The sequence below is a fragment of the Convolutriloba macropyga genome, chromosome 10 (assembly GCF_964194025.1).
Source record: "Convolutriloba macropyga chromosome 10, txConMacr16.3, whole genome shotgun sequence".
Lineage (NCBI taxonomy): Eukaryota > Metazoa > Xenacoelomorpha > Acoela > Convolutidae > Convolutriloba > Convolutriloba macropyga.
Window position 1 is genome coordinate 53,784,586 of NC_134477.1, and position 19,585 is coordinate 53,804,170.

The window sequence follows — 19,585 nt, forward strand, 5'->3', positions numbered from 1 at the left end:
GTTGCAGACCTCATTGCCAAGTCAAAGGTGTTAAAAATGAAACAGTGCAACGGCTATTACGGATGCACACTGTGTACACAGAGAGGGATACATGTTGCAGGTGCTCATCGATACCCTCATGATGAAGTTTTTGTCATGCGTTCCTTTAGTTCTCATTTGATGAATGTACAGGAATTAGAAAAAGGCAGCGTTGAAAAATTGAAAGAACGACTGGGTCGAAATGCTGATTGCGAAGTCAAAACCCATGGAGTAAAGGGTCTTAGCAAAGCTTTTGACATTATCTCAAATTTGCCCCTTTCGTCGCCAGTTGATCCCATGCATCAATTGTTTCTTGGAGTGGGAAAAGATCTTCTGCTCTATCATTATGAAAGGATGAGGCCGCATCATAGAGAAGAAATCAATTCCTTCCTCGCTTCTCTAGATGTACCGAAAGAATTCAAAAATATGATCAGACCTCTTGATGCTCTCAGCAATTTTAAAGCGAAAGAAGTCAAAGTAATGTTGCTTTATCTGTCTCCAATAGTTTTCCCTCTTTACTTATTTGGCGATGAGAGAAAAAGCGACGAGACTGATTTAAATAAATTGGTTTTCTCGATCCGCGAACTTTACGAATCCAGCAAAAACGCTGATTTTTGCGAGAGGCTACTTTCCGAGTTCTGTGTGAGCATGGCAGAAAAGACAAACAAGATGGAATCTATAAATTTTCACCTCTTGCGGCATCTAGGTTGGCAGGCAAAAAACATCGGGCCTTTATTTACTACCTCTGCTGCAATGTTCGAATCTGCCAATAGGCTGCTTATTGCTCCGCTCACGGGAACTGTGAATCAATGTCAGCTAATGGTATGGCGGTTCATAAGAGCAAAAATGATTGCGACAATGAAATTAAAAGAGGACTGTCTCACCTCAATGCTGACTGATTTTCTCCAGAAGAAGAAATTTGATGAAGCGTACGGCTTTGTAGACAACACAGATACGAGAAAATTTCGTCGGGAACATCCTCAAACAAAATTATTTTTTCGCTATTGGGGAGACTTTTTCTTATCATCTGCTGCCTATGGACGAGGATGTCTCGCGGATAAATATGTTGCGGTTTGGGTAGAAGATGAGTTTGTGACTGGAGAAATTCTTTTCTTTTTCGAAAGCACTTCTAGAAGTTGCATCCTTCGTAAACTGAAAATTGTAAAAAAATTGAAGCTTGTAAAAACTGAAGCTCAACGCGTCGTGCCATTCGGTTTTATTGTAGAGGATACTGAGGAAAAGATTGAAGTGCCTCTAATGGCCATTAAATACAAAATGTTCTATTTTCAGTATCAAGAAAGTTATCTTATCACAATGCTTCGTCATTTTGAGCATAACTAGCCAGTCCTAGTGTGTTGTGAACTCTTCTGTTTGTTTCATTTTTGGTTACTTCATTTTGTGTTTAGAATAATGAGGATCTTCCGTAATGCCTTTTAATGTCATGAAATTTAACGTTTTAAAAATAGTTCTTCAATCAGCTCTATTTATTTTAAACATAAAGCGAGCCAAATTTGGCATTCGAGATTTCCAGGTTGGTGTATAATTCCTAAAATGAGCAAGAATTTTTGGTATAGTTTGTTCTAGGAAAGAGATTAGGTCTTCATACGGAAATTTGCGATTAATTCAAATAATTAATTTTGAAATATAGTATTTTTGAATTGGTCATTGAGTTGTCGAAATTGAACTAAACTGGGTATGGAGTGCTCTTTGTGTATTTAAAGAATAGGACAAAAGGAATTTTGGCTATAACTTGCCTAGGAAAAAAGTTAGGTTCGCATATGGAATTTTGCGAATAACGAATTTTAAAAATAGGTATTTTTGATAGGATCAAGTAGTTGTCCAAATCAAACCAAACTCGGTATGGAGTATCACCAAAATATTTAGATTGTAAAACGAAGAGAATGTTTGCCATAGCTGTTCTTGAAATAAAGTTAGGTTCTCATACGGAAATTTGCGAATATTTCAAATTAATAATTTTGAATTATAGTATTTTTGGTCGGGTCAAGGATTTGTCCAAATCTAACAAAACTCGACATGGAGTATCACCTGTGTAAATAGAGTCTAAAACAAATGGAATTTTTGCTATAGCTTGCATAGGAAAAAAGTTAGTTTTTCATACGGAAAGTTGCTATTATTTCGAATAATTTTGCGATTATAATTTTAAAAAATAGGTCTTTTTCGTCGGGTCAAGGAGTTGTTCAAATCGGACCAAACTTGGTATGAAGTATCCCATGTGTGTCTAGAGTCTTAAACAAAGAGAACTTTTATCATAACTTGTCTAGAAAAAAGTTCGTAATTCAATCGGAAATATCGACTTATTCGCTTATTCTATTTTCAAAAATATAGAAATTTCATCGGGTCAAGGAGTTGTCCAAATCTAACCAAACTCGGTATGGAATATCACCTGTGTAAATAGAGTCTAAAACAAATGGAATTTTTGCTATAGCTTGCATAGGAAAAAAGTTAGTTTTTCATACGGAAAGTTGCTATTATTTCGAATAATTTTGCGATTATAATTTTAAAAAGTAGGTCTTTTTCGTCGGGTCAAGGAGTTGTTCAAATCGGACCAAACTGGGTATGGAGTATCCCCAGTGTATGTAGAGTCTAAAACAAAAGGAATTTTTGCTATAGCTTGCCTAGAAAAAAGTTAGTTTTTTAATCGGAAATATCGACTTATTCGCTTATTCTATTTTCAAAAATATAGAAATTTCATCGGGTCAAGGAGTTGTCCAAATCTAACCAAACTCGGTATGGAGTATCCCCAGTGTATGTAGAGCCTAAAACCAAAGGAATTTTTGCTATAGCTTGCCTAGGAAAAAAGTAAGTTTTTTAATCGGAAATAGCGACTTATTCGCTTATTATATTTTCAAAAATATAGAGATTTTATCGGATCAAGGAGTTGTTTAAAGTGAACCAAAATGATATCCCAGACTACCAGTACTATTTAGGTTGTAATGCAAAAAGATTGGTCCGCCTAACTTTCCTACAAAAAAGTTCGTATCTCAATCGGAAATATCGACTTATTCGCTTATTCTATTTTCAAAAATATAGAAATTTCATCGGGTCAAGGAGTTGTGCAAATCAAACCAAACTGGGTATGTAGTATCCCATGTGTATCTAGAGTGTAAAACAAAAAAAAATTTTGCTATTACTTGCCTAGGAAAAAAGTTAGTTTTTCATAGTCAAGGAGTTGTTCAAATCAAAGCAAACTGGGTATGTAGTATCCCATGTGTATCTAGAGTGTAAAACAAAAAAATTTTTTGCTATTACTTGCCTAGGAAAAAAGTTAGTTTTTCATACGGAAATTTGCGAATTTCGCAAATAACGAATTTTAAAAATAGGTCTTTTTCATCGGGTCAAGGAGTTGTTCAAATCAAACCAAACTCGGTATAGAGTATCCCGTGTGTACCTAGAGTCTAAAGCCAAAAGAATTTTTGCTTTTACTTGCCTAGGAAAAAAGTTAGTTTTTCATACGGAAAATTGCAATTATTTCGAATAAAGAATTTTAAAAATAGGTCTTTTTCATCGGGTCAAGGAGTTGTTCAAATCAAACCAAACTCGGTATAGAGTATCCCGTGTGTACCTAGAGTCTAAAGCAAAAAGAATTTTTGCTATAGCTTGCCTAGGAAAAAAGTTAGTTTTTCATACGGAAATTTGCTATTATTTCGAATAATTTTGCGATTATAATTTTAAAAATAGGTCTATTTCGTCGGATCAAGGAGTTGTCCAAATCTAACCAAACTCGGTATGGAGTATCTTCAGTGTATGTAGAGTCTAAAACAAAAGGAATTTTTGCTATAGCTTGCCTAGGAAAAAAGTTAGTTTTTCATACGGAAATTTGCTATTATTTCGAATAATTTTGCGATTATAATTTTAAAAATAGGTCTATTTCGTCGGATCAAGGAGTTGTCCAAATCTAACCAAACTCGGTATGGAGTATCTTCAGTGTATGTAGAGTCTAAAACAAAAGGAATTTTTGCTATAGCTTGCCTAGGAAAAAAGTTAGTTTTTCATACGGAATATTGCAATTATTTCGAATAAAGAATTTTAAAAATAGGTCTTTTTCATCGGGTCAAGGAGTTGTTCAAATCAAACCAAACTCGGTATAGAGTATCCCGTGTGTACCTAGAGTCTAAAGCAAAAAGAATTTTTGCTATAGCTTGCCTAGGAAAAAAGTTAGTTTTTCATACGGAAATTTGCTATTATTTCGAATAATTTTGCGATTATAATTTTAAAAATAGGTCTATTTCGTCGGATCAAGGAGTTGTCCAAATCTAACCAAACTCGGTATGGAGTATCCCCATTGTATGTAGAGTCTAGAACAAAAAGAATTTTTGCTATAGCTTGCCTAGGAAAAAAGTTAGTTTTTTAATCGGAAGTATCGACTTATTCGTTTATTCTATTTTCAAAAATATAGAGATTTTATCGGATCAAGGAGTTGTTTAAAGTGAACCAAATTGATATCCCAGGCTACCAGTACTATTTAGGTTGTAATGCAAAAAGAATGGTCGGCCTAACTTTCCTAGAAAAAAAGTTCGTATCGCAATCGGAAATTTCGACTTATTCGCTTATTCTTTTTTCAAAAATATAGAAATTTCATCGGGTCAAGGAGTTGTCCAAATGGAACCAAACTAGGTATGGAGTATCCCCAGTGTATGTAGAGTCTAGAACAAAAAGAATTTTTGCTATAGCTTGCCTAGGAAAAAAGTTAGTTTTTTAATTGGAAATATCGACTTATTCGCTTATTCTATTTTCAAAAATATAGAGATTTTATCGGATCAAGGAGTTGTTTAAAGTGAACCAAAATAATATCCCAGGCTACCAGTACTATTTAGGTTGTAATGCAAAAAGAATGGTCCGCCTAACTTTCCTAGAAAAAAAGTTCGTATCTCAATCGGAAATATCGACTTATTCGCTTACTCTATTTTAAAAAATATAGAGATTTTATCGGATCAAGGAGTTGTTTAAAGTGAACCAAAATGATATCCCAGGCTATCAGTACTATTTAGGTTGTAATGCAAAAAGAATGGTCGGCCTAACTTTCCTAGAAAAAAAGTTCGTATCGCAATCGGAAATTTCGACTTATTCGCTTATTCTTTTTTCAAAAATATAGAAATTTCATCGGGTCAAGGAGTTGTCCAAATGGAACCAAACTAGGTATGGAGTATCCCCAGTGTATGTAGAGTCTAGAACAAAAAGAATTTTTGCTATAGCTTGCCTAGGAAAAAAGTTAGTTTTTTAATCGGAAATATCGACTTATTCGCTTACTCTATTTTAAAAAATATAGAGATTTTATCGGATCAAGGAGTTGTTTAAAGTGAACCAAAATGATATCCCAGGCTATCAGTACTATTTAGGTTGTAATGCAAAAAGAATGGTCCGCCTAACTTTCCTAGAAAAAAAGTTCGTATCTCAATCGGAAATATCGACTTATTCGCTTATTCTATTTTCAAAAATATAGAAATTTCATCGGGTCAAGGAGTTGTGCAAATCAAACCAAACTGGGTATGTAGTATCCCATGTGTATCTAGAGTGTAAAACAAAAAGAATTTTTGCTATAGCTTGCCTAGGAAAAAAGTTAGTTTTGCGTACGGTTTTTTTTAAGAAAAAAAATCAAAAATATAGAATTAAAAATGGGTGGGACGCCTTTCGGGCGTCAAGATTTTTCGGTGCTCTCCCTCTCCCCTCCCCTCGTTCTCTCGCCCCTCTTTTCGTCTCTCGCTCGTGTCTCGCGTTCTCTCGCTCGTCTCGCGCGTTCTCTCGCTCGTCTCTCGCTTGTCTCGCGTTCTCTCGCTCGTCTCTCGCGTTCTCTCGCTCGTCTCTCGCTTGTCTCGCGTTCTCTCGCTCGTCTCGCGTTCTCTCGCTCGTCTCTCGCGTTGTCTCGCTTCGGTCTTTTGGTTTGAGTCTATGATGTGTGTTTATGATGTATGATATATGTTTATGTTGCTTTCAGCTTTCTTGAATGAGTGTCAAAAAAAGTCTTATCAAAAAAATGTCTTATTAGAGGTTCATTTTATTCTTAATGCTGATAGATAGACACCTTGAATTTTGCTCACGCCAGCAAAAAGGAAATGTCTACTATTAGTATAAAGATGTTCATGTACCTCACGTAAAAAAAAAGACTTTATATGTGGATTTGTGGACTCATGGAACCCTGGCGTCTTCATCTTCAATGGGCATCTACAAGCAAGGTTAGTTTTTTAGTCTGGACATGAACGCACGAATTTTTGTGCGTTCATGATCAGACTCTCGTACGAGAGTCTGATCATGAACGCACAAAAATTCGTGCGTTCATGTCCAGACTTTCGTGCGTTCACCAGACTTTCGTGCGTTCATGTTCAGACTTTCGTGCGTTCATGTCCAGACTTTCGTGCGTTCATCAGACTTTCGTGCGTTCATGTTCAGACTTTCGTGCGTTCATGTCCAGACTTTCGTGCGTTCATGTCCAGACTTTCGTGCGTTCATGTTCAGACTTTCGTGCGTTCATGTCCAGACTTTCGTGCGTTCATCAGACTTTCGTGCGTTCATGTTCAGACTTTCGTGCGTTCATGTCCAGACTTTCGTGCGTTCGACAGACTTTCGTGCGTTCATGTTCAGACTTTCGTGCGTTTTTCGATGTTTCCAGACTATGTAATTTTGAACGCACGACGCCCCCCTCGTGCGTTCATCTTCGGTCTGGACATACTTGCTTCCCTCTGGGACCTCAACCTGGGCTTGTCTGTTCAAAACGGATGGTATCGGATTCTACTTTCTCGTACTAATATAGGCAGCGCTAACAGAGCAGCCTGCAAAGTCAGAAAATTTACTTCACAATTGAACTTTTTTGAGATGATTTTCTGAAGGGAATTAACTTCTCTGAAAATTTTACAAAAATTTTTAATAGATAACTTATTTGAACTTACTTTATTTATGAAATTTATTCCGCCGAAACAGTTTTTCAACTTTCAGTGTTTTAGAAAATTGAAAGTTGAATGTAAAATGACAAGTAACTTACAAGAAACAAAGCAGAGAACTATTGTGACAGTAGTTCTATTCAATGATGTGTACTGCTGGAGCTCGCACATGACACCTACACGCTGCACAGAGAGACTACAAGGGTGAATATCTATCAAAATAAGAGCAAAGCAACAGTAGTAAACATCTGACGCATAGGCTATGCTCAATTGTAGGCAATGACATGCAAAAAAAGGTCAAAATTAGCTCCAACTAGGCACACAGAAAGATCTATTTGCCTACTTTGAGGAATGTTTTTTATACTTTTCCGAAATACGAAGTTTTGATATTTTTCAATACAAAAGCTCTCACAAATGTTTTTTCGTGAATGGATAATTCTGTAACCCTGGAAACATAATTGCGCTCAATTTCCTAGTCTACAATGATAATTATTTTCTCCAGCTTCTTCTGTACTGAATGTTTCTTTTTGTTTATATTGCAAAAATGTAGCTAATTGTCTCTGACATAGAAAAAACGGAGCCGTAGAAAATGAAAACCGAATTTTCAAACTATGTGGAAAATCAGGAAAAAAACAACTTTAATAGGATATATCTTCACAGACAGATATATTTGCCTACTTTCAGGCATTTTTTTTACTTTTCCGAAATACAATGTTTTATTATTTGTTTTCACTACAAAAGCTCGCCCAAATGTTTTTTCGTAATTTGATAATTCTGAAACCATGGAAACATAATTGCGCTTCAATTTCTTAATCTACAATTATGAAGATTTTCTCCAATCTCTTCTGCACTGAATGTTTCGTTTTGGTTATATTTCAAACATGTCGCTTATTTTCTCCAACATAGCGAAACGGGGCCGTAGAAAACGAATATCGAATTTTCAAACGATATTGAAAATCAGGAAAAAACAATTTTAAAAGGAAACTTTGTCATATTTAATGATGAGGTTTTTTATGCAAGTGACTGCTGCATTACAACTCATCAGCATTATTGGTTGTTTCATGGCTGTTTTTAAATCAAGCTTTGTACTGACTAAGTAATGACAAAATTTTCCAAAAAAAATTTTGGTACTAATTTCCCTACTCGGTTGAATAGTACCCCTGACTGACCTTTCAGCCTCTATAAGTACTAACTCAGTGAACTTCTGCGTCTTGGGTCAGGACTTTATCAAAATTTGGTAGATTTGACTGATTCTTAATTTGCTAGACTCGACAAGTCTTGAATCAAGTCTTATTCAAGTACTGATTCAACGCTCGAACACAATTTTTGGTGCAGTTTTTCATTCGCTTTAGTGAAAAGCCGCACTTTACAATGGCTGGCATTCAAAATTCCTATATATAAGTCGTCTCCTTTTTTGACTATTGAAAAAAAATTGAAAAAAAATTTGGGATATTATAAACTGGTAGATCCTCATGTCAGAGATATCTTGATGAGCTTGACAAGTTTTGCAGCAAAAATGCAGAAAATAGTTAGTTGTGTTCTCAAAACTCTACTAGCTGGTCAAAACTCTAATAAACTTCACCAGTAAAACGATTATAACAAATCTCTATAGGAGTGCAATTCAAATGTGTTAGTTAAACTCTACCAGTAAAACAATTATCAGAAGTCTTTATAGTAGTGCAATTCAAAATTGTGAGAACGCTACTCTATGGACATTTAGCTGATGGGCGCTTTTTAGACACTTAGCAGCAAGCTGGATATCCAACATAAATCTTTTAAAATACGACTGCAATTTCCTTGTCTGTTCAAAACGGCTGGTATTAAATTCTAATTTCTTGTACTAATATAGGCAGCGCTAACAGATCAGCGCTCAACGCCAGAAAATTTACTAAAACGACTTATTTTGAGATAGTTTTCCAAAGGGAATTTGCTTCTCCTAAAATTTTACAAGAAATTTACAAGAAAGCTTTGCTTACTGAAAGATCACTTATTTAACTTACTTTATTTGTGAAATATAATTCGCCGAAAAAATCCAATTTTTAAACTTTTAGAAAATTGAAAGTTGACTGTAAAATGACAAGTAACTTACAAGAAACGAAGCAGAGAACTATTGTGACATTATTTCTAGTCAACTGCTGGAGCCCGTTTATGTGTACTGCTGGAGCCCGCGTATGACAGCTAGACGCTGCCCCGAGAGATTACAATGGTGAATATCTATCAAAATAAGAGCAAAGCAGCAGTGTTAAACATCTGACGCATAGGCTCTGCTCAATTGTCGGCAATGACATGCAAAAAATGAGACAAAATTAGCTCCAACTAGGCACACAGACAGATCTAATTTCTCAATTGTAGGCAATGACATGCAAAAAATGAGACAAAATTAGCTCCAACTAGGCACACAGACAGATCTAATTTCTCAATTGTAGGCAATGACATGCAAAAAATGAAACAAAATCAGCTCCAACTAGGCACACAGACAGATCTATTGGCGTAATTTTAGGCATGTTTTTTATATTTTTCCGAAATACAAAGTTTTGATATTTATTTTCAATAAAAAATCTCTCACAAATATTTTCTCCAGAATTGATAATTCTGAAACCCTGTAAACATAATTGCGCTCAATTTCTTAATCTACAATGATAATCATTTTCTCCAACTTCTTCTGTGCTGAATGTTTAATTTTGTTTATATTTCAAACATTTAGCTTATTTTCTCCGACATAGCAAAACGGAGCCGTCAAATTTTCAAACAATGTTGAAAATCAGGAAAAGAACAATTTTAATTGGAAACCTTCTCATATTTAAAGATGAGGTTCTTTTTGTAATTGACTGCTGCATTAAAACTCATCTGCAATTTTGGTTGTTTCAATGCTGTTTTGAGATCAAGCTGTGTATTGACAAGTTAATGGCAAAATTTTCCACAAAAATTTTTGGTTCTAATTTCTCTACCCAGTTGAATAGTTCCCCGGAGTGAACTTTCAGCCTCTATAAGTACTGATACAGTAATTTTCCGCGTTTTGGGTCAGGACTCTATCAAAATTTGGAAGACTTGACTGATTATTACATTTGCTAGACTTGACAAGACTTGAATCAAGTCGTGTTCAAGTACTGATTCAACGCTCAAATACAGTTTTTAGTGCAGTTTTGCATTCGCTTTAGTGAAAAGCCGCACTTTATAGTGGCTAGCCTTCAAAATTTCTATATTTAAGTCGTGGCAGCTCCTTTTTTGACTATTGAAAAAAAATGAAGAAAAATGAGCACTTATAGGTAATAACAGGCTGCAGGGATTATCAAATCTGTAGTTAAAAAACATAAATGATAAAAATATTTATGAGATATAGATGCATGATTCTTGGTAATCAAACTAAATTCATATATGAATTCTAGATAATCATAAAAGGATCTTTTATGAATTCTTAGTAGTCGTACAACTACCGTACTATGAAAATCATTATGATTTATATTACATCAAATATGATCCTTGTATAACTACAAAAAGGTGACCCGGGCAAGCACTTCGTAAAAGCAGCTGTTTGCGAAGTAATGTATGAAATTAATTTTTGAAGAAGGCAAGACAATTTTGATAACATTAGCTTGCTTGTTGGTCTAGTGATTCCCACAAACTTTCTTTTTAAATTTTGCAGTAATTAACTTAAATACCGAAAAAAAACAGAAAGTCTTAAAGCTATTGTTTCATTTTCAATCCTCTTTTTTATATTTATAAATTTTGATAAGTGACAAAATTTTCTTAGTGATAAAACATTTAGATTTAGATTTAGGTACTAACGTACGTTGCAGAGCAGATTGATTATAAGTGATTTGTATTTGATTTGAAGTCCCAAGTTTTATGTTAATAGCTAATTTAAGAGCTTGACCAGGGTCAGATGTTTCTTTGAGAAGCTCACTTTGGATCGCTGTATCCTGCTAATTAGCCATGAAGAAACCTCTAATTAATGTGCCCTCTTGACTACCCATGTCACTCCTCTCTGAATGTTTCTTTATTTTTCCAAAGATTTTTCTTTGATCGACTCTCCCTGAGATTGTCTTGTTGTGAGCTAAATAAAGCGGTCAAAAATTATGTTTCTGAATTGAATGAAGCCATCCTTCACACTACGCCAGAGTTCAGCAGTAGTCAAGATGTCAGTTATGAGGTGCGTTTTACAGCTGTTTCCAATTTTTCATCCTTCAGTATCTATGCTAAGATAGATTACTGAGACAGTTTTTTGATCAGCATGATTCCAGGGTTTATCACAACATATGATCCCAATTTTCATTTGTCTTTGGGACGGTATATCCTGCTTCATTTCGACCTGAGCATTTTCAGCTAGTCTCTCGCGTTTAACTTGAGAAGCTCCTGGGATTAGTGTCTCCGTAGATGGTTTCGAGAAATAATTGAAACCGTTTTGGTTTAATACCAAGTAGTGTGTCAAGTGTGCTGTACTCTTAAGCAAGTAAAGCCATCTTCACTTGAGTCCATCATTCTCCAACTTCAGGGAAAGATCCGAAATCAGTTTTTCCCAAAAAGGCTTGATGCTCAAAGTTGTCCGTTTGTCAGGTGCTGACAGTGACTGTGTCATATCGTACACAAACAGGATTGTAAACCTTTTTTCGAAACTCGAGATACTTTCATATATCATAGAAAGATTATGCTAGGCGCGTTTTCCTTTAAAAATCTTATTTGGTGCTCGCTTATGGGATCCACTTACATGATATACCCCCAATCAGATTGTACTTGGAAACGAGTAGCCAGAGGAATGCTTAAATTGGGCAGCTTGTCGCGAGCTGCAAATTAAAGCGAATGTTTTAGCAATAGCTAAAAATGGTGAACATATATTTCTTCCCAAGGCGCGATACTGAGCATCAGACAGGAATACGAACCACATTAAATATGAGGGAAGATCATGAAATATGAATGACTCCTACTAAATAACCTTCAAATGAATTAAGTACACCGTATATAATTACCTGGACTAAATATGATGATGGAATATTTCAATGTTGTGATGATGTGCGAAAAACCTAATATAGAGGTTTTTTAATTGAATTTTCCACATTTGGCACATTTTTTCCCGGCCTTGGAGCTCTTTTGTTTCATTTTGTTTTAACCAATGATGACTTATTTTGTTTTGTGAGAAGACAGAAACATTTTTACTGCAAAGAAAAATTTTCCGAACTCATGGGGCCATATATTTTTGCGTGAGGAATCTTATCAGATCAAGGAAAGAGTTGAAGGGCAATTCCTGAAACGTTGACTTCAAACAGCAACGTTGAAAATCCTTTCATGTTAGATAATTTTTAACTAACAAGGTCAAATTGTTTCACCAGTTTTCTAAATGTATCGAGTTATCGATTTAGTGTTGCTGGTTAATTCAATTCAATTCAATTCAATTTTTTCCCATGTGTTTTTGGAGTGGTTTTACTATTTTTTCTGAAAATTTTACAAAAAATCCTATTGGAACATGATTCATTACGAACCCCAAACCCATGTGCTATGTACTTAATTAATGGTGCGCAATATATTTAAGTGCAAAAAACATAGCGTATCTATGAAGTTATATCTATTACTAATATTGGTGGCGAATTTTATCACCAGTAAACTTAACGCAAATTGGAAGAACAATACAATTATCTGAAAAGTATTTCACGTTTTCAAACTCTAAAACAGTATTTTTAAATATAAACTACAAAAGTTATAACAATCATAAGCTCATATCAACCACTAACACTCTTTTGCTTCTCCCATTGCTATACTATAACAATTTAACTTTTAGACGAACGCTGTTAGTACCTGAAACGTATACAAACTATTCATTTTCTGAAAAACCTGGAACTTACTCCCAAAGTAAATTCCTTTTTTATTAGAAAATGAATATTTTATGTACGTTTCAGGTATTAACAGTGTTCTTCTAAACATCAAATTGTTATAGTATAGCACTGGGTGAAGCAAAAGAGTGTTGATAATTAAAAAGAGCTCATGATTGTTATAACATTCGTAGGTTATATTTAATAAAGTCTTTGGTAAAATACTTTTCAGATATTAGAAATTTTGCCTTTGGAAAAACAAGCAAAGTGAAGGTAATGATAATTGGATCATGATTGCGGTGATGTTTTTATTTTTATGTACGTTACAAAAACGAAAAACATAACAGCAATCGTGATCCAATTATTATTACCTTTACCCTGTCTGTTATTACAAATAAAAAATTTGACTTGCAAAGATTTCTTCCCTCACTTTTTGGCAAAGGAATGTCCTTTAAAGTCTTGGCCTGCTAACTGCCCAGACCCAAACGTTAATTTGCATAAAAACGTTCTCGGTGTATATTTGCTTTGTTTCGTTTGTAGCTTACTTTCTACAATCATTACTTTGCTGATAATGAAGAGATCACTGAATTGTTTTGAACCAATAGGTTATATTATATTACAGTATATTAACACTTTTTATAATCAACAAAAAATTTTTAAGAGATCGAGAGAGCATATTTTCGATAAGTAATATTCAGTTATTTTATGAAACTATGTTTGTCGTACGATATGTTTTTATCAGATTTTTTATTAAGAAAGAAGAAGTTTGAGGTGAATGTCAGGATAAATGGGTATTTGCGATTTTTGCCCTGCGTAGGTATCATTTTTTTCCCTGACATCGTAGGTATCAATTGCAGTTTCTTGCCCTTGCCAAGTCTACAGGCTTCAGGGTTCCCGAGCGAGCGTTATTCCTCTTTGCCTTCATTTTTTTTCAAAATTATTAGCAAAAAAATTTTTAGCAGTTTTGTTGAATGCCCATATCAACACAAAATTTTGTTTTTTGGAAGCCTCAATCGAAATCGATAATTTCGTATTGTAAATCTTGCATTATCTCCTGTAATTATCTACATTGTACATTGCCCTAGCGTACTTATGACCATTTACTTTTACTAGACATACAAGGCAAATTACGTCATTATGTCGAAAGTTTTATGCTGCTTCCACATAATAAGTGTTGTCGTCTTTTGTTGGTGGTAGTTTTTTTTCTAATTTGTTCAACCCGCAAGACTAACAATTTCTTAGCTATGGGCAATCTTTCATCCACGCCAATTACTACCATGTTCAATGAAAATGTGATTTTTTTCTCTTCTTCAACTACATTCTTTAGCTACTGAAAATTAGTTAACTGTCCTCTTCAAATATTCCCTAATATGAACAGTCAGAAGAAACGAATAGCTTTTGGAGACAATGTTTTTTGGACAGTAAAACTCTAACCACACAAAACTTTGCTCCAACTTCCATTCTAATAGCCATAGACACTAAACAGTGAAAGATCCCATCTCCAACAACAAAAAACTGTTAACCTATGAACGATAAATTAATTTTTTTAGTTTCAAGCGCTCTGCCTATAAACTTGTTTCTTAATCATAGATTGCTGGTAAGCTAGATTTCTCATAACCCTACAATTAGAACTTTCAGCGAATATGATAAGAGACAGATTCTTTATTCTTTGATGGATTCTGCTTCTCATTAATTCCCTCATGGGGTCTGATGGCAAAACATCTTACTATTTGAAATTCTAGGTATGTGAAATTCTGAAAAAAAATTTCCTTTATAGCAACAAGATACTTCGCTGGCATTTGCCTCCTAAAATTTGCATCAATGACATAAATTGGGCCACAAAGTGTGTGCGTGTTTTGCGCTATGTAACTAGTTTATAATACTTATGACTACTTCTATAATATTTGGTGAAAATATATTTAGTTAGCACACTTTTTCCTTTGTTGTCCTTCTACTCTCACTGCCCGAGATACAAAGTTCATCAGATTTGTTCATCTGCAGACTTACATGTGCAAACAAACAAAGTTAACGGTTGCTGAGTTGCCTACCATTGCTCTAATGATTTTTTGTTCCGACCCCACTTGTGGGGGGGGAGGAACTATATACTCAAATGGTTTTTTGTTCCGTGAATTTTGGCCGACCGATATATTCATCGTAGAGAAATGTGCGTGATATCATTAAAAAGCTCGTCCAGCGTAGAATTCGAAATAAAAAAGATTTTTTTGAATATCGTTTTTTTCGAGGAGTTATCGAGGTTTAAAGTTTCATGTGAACACTGGATATTTGGTTCACTTTTGTTCACTTTTACCGTAATTTTCGTTCGAATTAACTTTTTTTCTACGAAAAATTTAATTCAAAACTAGATTTCACGCCAACAAGTAACTCAATTTTAGGTTTTTAATAGACGAAAGGAGATAATTAAGACTAGTTCTAGTCTTAGAGGGATGTTTAATATATAAAAAAAATCGAATTAGGTTTGGGAGCTCTTTTTTTAGAAAATTTTGCAATTTTTTTGTTTTTTCAAGTCACCTAGAGACTACTAGACACTTTTAATATTGAAGTTCCGTTAATGACAAACCTTTTTTACGATCAAATGAAGTCCAATGAACAAAAAATTTGTTTCGAAAGGATCGCTCATGTTTTTTTTGGATTCGTATTTCAAGTTTCGTAATTTCAAATGAAATTTTGATTTATTTTTTGAGGTTTTACTAAAGTTTTATAATCCTATGGCCTAAACTTGTTGACTAAAGGTGTAACAGATTTGCTAATCAGCTTTAAGTGAACCTATCTAGTGCTGTGAGTGGACAGCTAATGGCTGTTAAGACTTTGAAAATAATTTTTCGAAATTTTTTTTAAAATTAGTAAATCATAAACTTATTTTTGTGAACTGTAAGTTCGTCTCAGTAAAAACAGGATTGAACTCCTTCATACCACTGCAACATAAGTTAATCTCATTGGCGGCTTTATCAATTAACTATTGGTTATACGTCTTCAATGCCACAAGATTTCAATTTTTTTAAAAAATTTTTCGGACATTTCGTTTTATTGGTTCATTTTGAAATCTTATCACGTCATCATAATATTGATGGCTAAATCTTCCTTTAGTGAAGACGTCCAAAATATCATAGATAAAATTTTCTGAGAAAAAAATATGGTTTAAATGGCTTCAACACTTTCTTCTCCCGCTTTTCTAAAGAAATTTTGGTTTTTGCCTGTATTTGTTGTTTTTTTTCATAGTCATGAGACATATTGTGATGTCTTATTGATTACCTAGGCATGATAAACATCTTTATATTCACATCGTGGCATAGTTGAGCGTATTCATTGAATTCCTATTGAAGCTTTTGAGTTTAATGGCTGTTAAGTATTTAAAAATATTTTTTTTTTTAAATTTTTTTTTGAACATAAAACAATCTTAAGCTTATTTTCGTGGATTTTAAGTCAGTCTCGGTAAGGACAGAACCGTTTTTTTCTACATCAACAACAAATTTTGTTAGTTAGCGGTTTTGTCTTCTAACTATTGGTTTTTTTTACTTCGGTGCACGAGTTTTCATAATTTTTTTAATTTTTGGATTTTTTTTAGTAATTTTGGTTCCTTTCGAAATCATATTACATTATCCTAATATTGATAGCTCACATTGGCTTAGTGAAGACGTTCAATGGATCGTTGAAAAAGTTTTCAGAGAATAAAGCTTATGGTTTAAATAGCTTCGAGACTTTCTTCTCTCAATTTTCTACCGAACTTTTGGATTTTGCCTGTTTTTGTTGTTGTTTTCATAGTCAATGACCTGTTGTAATGTCTTATTGATAAATTTTGAATGACAAACATCCTAGTCTTTACATCGTCTAGGCATAATTTAGCGTAATCAATGCCTTCCTTCGAAAGCTGTAGAATTTTATAATTTTGATACTATGGGTTTTCTCAAAAGTTTCGTGGTTTTGATGTGTTTTTCTTTGCCATACGACTTATTGTGATGAGTTATTGATGTCACACGAATGACACCTATGATTGCTACTTAATCGAGGCAGAATTTAGTGTGTTTAATAAACTCCGTTGAAAATAATTAAATTTAATGTCTTTGATACTAGGGTTTTCTCAAAAACTTCGTGGTTTTAATATCTTTGTTTATTTTTGTTGTTCTTCAAGTTATTTTGTAACAATAGAAACAATCAACTTGTTGTTAAAAAAATTAATTGAAAATAGAAGCGTTTATACTGACTGAAAAGTTCATTCTCTAATGGCTTTGAAACTTTTCTAGCTTAATTTTTGTGAGTTTGCTGTATTTGCTTTTTTTTATTTTTAGGTAGCCGTAAAATTCTGATCGGTCTCATAAACCTCTAATGTTGCCTGTAATGTTGCCCATAAACCTGTAAGGAGTGATGTTACACGAAGCAGTTAGTTTAAAGCCAATAGTCTTAATAATTTTGATATTATACATCTTCAAAGATTTTTCAAACTTTTCAGTTTTTTTTGTTCTTTTCGTCAAATTATTCTCGTCATTGAGAAGTCCACTCCAATTCCTTGAATTTCAAAAATCAACTTGTCTACTAATATTATGTCGTAACTGATGTTTTGTTTGGTGGACTTTATGCGTTTTCATAAAAAACATTGTGAGTGGTGTATTTGTGTTTCTTTTTTCTCTTCTTTTAGCTTATTCAGGTAATAACAGATCCCAATGAATTTCAAATGTGGCCCAAATGAACAAACTTTTTTTCTCTTTCAGTATAGTATTAGCTGAATGAGAATAAATGTAAACTGAAATAAAAATAAATAAAATTCAGATAATAGCTAATGATTTTAATGGCTTCAATAATTTATGTTATTGTTCGTAATTTTTTGAGATTTTCTGCTTCTTTGTGTAAGTTGTTCGTTTTTTTGAGATTTTCTGCGTTTTTAGTTTATTCCTATTGTTTAGTCTCAGCAAAGACAGGTCCCATTAGTTTCATATTGACTTTTTAGTAAATTTATCAAGAATTTTTTTGTTAAAAAGCTAAAGATTTTTTTAGACTTTTGAAATTATTTGGTTTAAGAAATGTTGATTGATCTTTGACCTTAACCTAATTTTTTTTCTCTTTGTCAACTTTTTACCTAATCTCATTATGAAAAACATACATCTGCTGTATAGTTAGCAAACACTAAATTTGTGGAGTTAAGGTTTTATCTGATCGCATTTTGACGTTGTTACTAGGTGCATTTAAAATTATATATTTGGTTTCTGCCGTGAAATTTTTGTTTTTGCATATTTTGTTGTTTGCTGTTTTTTCTCGTAGTCTTTTTATTGGTAGATCTCGTGAGCGCTGTAATGAGAAATGGCATTATGTAATTCAATTTGTAGTTAGGTTTTGTAGCATTTTTTTTTAAATTCAAACATCTATTTTTGTTATCTCTTCATTTGGTTGACAATTAAGTCAAAAATGTAGATGAGCTCGGGTCGAAACATCATGTGCGAACGCACATTAACGAGCCGCCTTGTTGAGTTTATATGAACAATTGTTTGGTTACGTCTTCACTAACTTTGATTTTGTTATATCGTTTTTTAGTTTTGACACTTTATTTATAAACTTGACTTAAAGTTTTATTCATTCTTGACATTAATTCACTGCTTAATTGTTTTTAAAGACACCGACGCCTCTATACGATGCTCCCGACGATTGAGCAACCTTAGCTTTACACAGCCTTTGTTATCCATTTGTTACTTTTCTAAAATATAAACAAGCTATCATCACAATTGCATCATGTTTTCTCAGAAAATTTTGTTACTTAGCTAACGCTTTGTAGTGATCGACTTGTAATTTACTATGGTGAAAATAGAGAACAGGTCATCATATGTGCTAGCCCCATCGTGAATAATACGCATTTGGTCTCATCAGTCGTTTTGCTCTCAAATGTTTTTTTGCAGTTTTTCAATTGCGAGTTAAGATTCAGAGAAAGAAATATACCACGCACAGCGAAGTTAAACTTTTTGGCAAGAAAACTTTGTTAGATAAAAAATAATTCTCTCGTCAATGCTGTTATTTGTCACATAGAAGGGACCAGGCCGCAAATAAACTGAGGTTTAAGCCCAGGTCTAAACTATAACAAAAACATCGTAAGCATTCGTGTTTGTCTCAGTGGAACCCTGCATGCATTGATTTTGTAGATTTTGTGAATTTTCTAACTGTAGGGGCAAGCTTTTGCGTATTAATCAATTTTACTACTCTCTATACATTATGAAAACAATTATTTGTTCAGATATAAAAAACTTCTTGAAGTTTCCATTTGATTGTAAAGACGTTACCACTGTTCAGCAAATCTGAATTTTTCTGTAAAAATAAATTCAAACGTTCTCCAATGTCCTAGAGAAAAAATGTTTCCAATGAAAATTCTTTAGAGTTTGTCGGAAAAAAACCACAGTTAGAAACAAATGAGCTGAATTTTGAGTCTGTGTTTTGTTAAGATGGCGTTTACTTGTTTCAGGTTTGAAATACTAAAAGACTGTCTTTTAAATTTTTTTATTATTCATCATTTCCTGGTAATAAAATTATTCAGCTCATCATTGTTCGGAGCATTGAGCAACATACAAAATCTGTCAACTTCAGCTTGGTCTAAAACCATTTGCCCATATCGGTTGCGCAAAATTTGGCGTCAAGTATAATTATCAGCAAAAAGGAGAACAAAAAATCTGAAAAAAATTATTCTACCAATTTTAAACTAATGACGAGTTTTTTACTAGCTACTAGCTTCACAAAAAAAGACACATTTTATTGGTGTTTTTATTGGTGGTTTTGTTTGCCAAGATGATTTCAGGCATAGTCACGAACCTTATTTTGCATAAATACGTCTACATTTATTTCAGCTAATGATTCGGCGGATTGAGATAGATAACCAATTCT